This window comes from Lycium barbarum, chromosome 11 (genome assembly GCF_019175385.1).
Source record: "Lycium barbarum isolate Lr01 chromosome 11, ASM1917538v2, whole genome shotgun sequence".
NCBI lineage: Eukaryota > Viridiplantae > Streptophyta > Magnoliopsida > Solanales > Solanaceae > Lycium > Lycium barbarum.
In genome coordinates, this window is record NC_083347.1 from 92,658,743 (window position 1) to 92,661,190 (window position 2,448).

The following is a 2,448-nucleotide window of genomic DNA, read 5'->3' on the forward strand; positions in this document are numbered from 1 at the left end:
AGGATGACTGCACAAACAATTGCTCGATTGATCATCTATTATGATCAAATTACTATCTTATTGGTTAAGTATATCATTAAATATAGCTATTGGTCATCAAATATGATTGAATCTAGTAATTCATTGTCAATTATCATTGGATCACCTATTAATCATTAGATTAAGATTGACTACACTTGGAATTTATCCGATTTGCTGCAACAACTACTCAATTTGTTGCAACAATTGATCGATTTGTTGCAACAACGTAATAATTAGTTGCAACAAGTCCTATTACTTGTTTGAAAAATCCCCCAACAAGTAACAAACTTGTCACAAAAAGTACTATTACTTATTGGAAAACCCAACAAGTAACAAACTTGTTGCAAAAACCCCCCCAACAAGTAACAAACTTGTTGGAAAAAAGTCCTATTACTTGTTGGAAAACCCAACAAGTAACAAACTTGTTGCAACAAGTCATGTCACTTGTTGGAAAGATCCCAACAAGTAGAAAACTTGTTGTAACCCCCCCCCCCCCCCCCCCCAAACAAGTAAAAAAACTTGTTGTAGCAAGCCTTGTTACTTGTTGGAAGACCCCAACAAGTAATAGAGTTATTGCAACAAGTCCTGTTACTTGTTGAAAACTATGCAACATCATTTACAGTTGAAACAAGATCAACACAGCATATAAATCAAGTTCACAAACAACAACAATAACATTTATTATTACAAGTAAAAACAAAATAAAAAACTATGAAGCATTTCGCTCTGAATGTAGTTTTTTTGTGGCCAACCCTTTTGCATACGAAATATTTATTTTTCTTCAATGGAAATGATTCCGTGACTCCAGGCCCTCTTTTTGTCTTGTTTCTTCATCGTTTTCCTAGCTCAACATATGGATTTCTCTCTCTATAATCTATAGAAGGACTTCCCGAAATGCTTTAGAAGCCACATGACTACTTGAAGCAGTTGTTGCAATAACTTCATAAGCTTTTATACAACATCATTAGCAGTTGTTGCAACAACTGTAACTGCTATGAAAGTTGTTGGAAAAAACAGCAACTTTACCCAAGTAAAAAATTGACGCAGAACAACATTGTTCACTTATAAAATGATCGAAAATCACCTCTGAAATAATGCCTAGTGCTTTACAAATGAAATTAAGTCCAAAAAATGTGTAAATCAAGTGAATTCATTTTTTTTACACCAATTTTCTAAAACAAAAAAGAAGCAAGGGAGAAAAGGAAAATGAAGAAGAGGAGTAAGTATAGGAAGAAGAAGAAGAAGTAGAATAAGAGGAAGAAGAAGAAGATTCGATTGAGAAGGAGGAAGAGCTTAGGGTCGTTGAACCATCTACAATTTGTGAGGGTTTTTTTCTTCCTTTTTAGTTAATTTAGGGTTTTATATAACTTGGGTCAAAGTGTAAAAAATAAAACTTGAGGGCTTGTCCGAAAATGAGTTAAAACTCATTAATCACTAACCCAATTTTTGTCACCCTACTCAATAAAAATAACTTGAGTTGCCCAACTTAAATTTGAAACTTTTTTGTCACCCTTAATTAATTCTACCTAGAAAGTAAGCACCCCTTCCATTCCAGTTTAAAAAGATTATTTACTCCTAAATTTGGAATTGAATAATTTTTATTTTTTTTTTAAAATAAGTTTTTTTTACTAATCATACAAATGAAAGCAGGACTAAGACAGAGTATCTAGAGTGCAAGTTCAATGGCGTGACACAAGCGGCTGAGGTGGAAGTAAACCTCGATGAACAAGTCCTACCTAAGAAAGATAGTTTCAACTATCTTGGGTCCATAATCCAAGGATACAGAGAGATTGAGGATGATGTTGCTCATCGTATTGGAGCGGGTGGGTGAAGTGGAGGCTCGTATCCGGGTATTGTGTGATAGGAATGTGTCACCAAGGCTTAAAGGTAAATTTTACAGATTGGTGGTTAGACCGACTTTGTTGTATGGTGCAGATGTTGGCCAGTCAAGAACACTCACGTCTAGAAGATAAGTGTAGCGGAGATGAGGATGCTCAGGTGGATGTGCGGGTGTACTAGGATGGATATGGTTGGGAATGAAGTTATACGATGCAAGGTGGAAGTGGCTTCTGTGGTGGACAAGATGAGGGAAATGAGATTGAGATGGTTCGGGCATATGAAAAGGAGGTGTGTGGATGCGCCAGTAAGGAGGTGTGAGAGGTTGGCTATACCAGAAGTTAGGAGAAGTGGAGGTAGACCGAAGAAGAAATGGGGGAAGGTGATTAGGAAAAACATGACACAACTCCAATTTACTGAGGACATGAGCCTAGATAGAAAAGTGTGGAGGTCGAGGATTAGGATAGTAGGTAAGTAGGTAGCCGAGTATTCTCCTTAGTAGTAGCATTAGTTAGTAATCTTGTAGATTCTTTTTCTCAAGGAAACCTATTATATGTCTCTTAATTTGCTTTTATCTTTGCTACTTTGTTG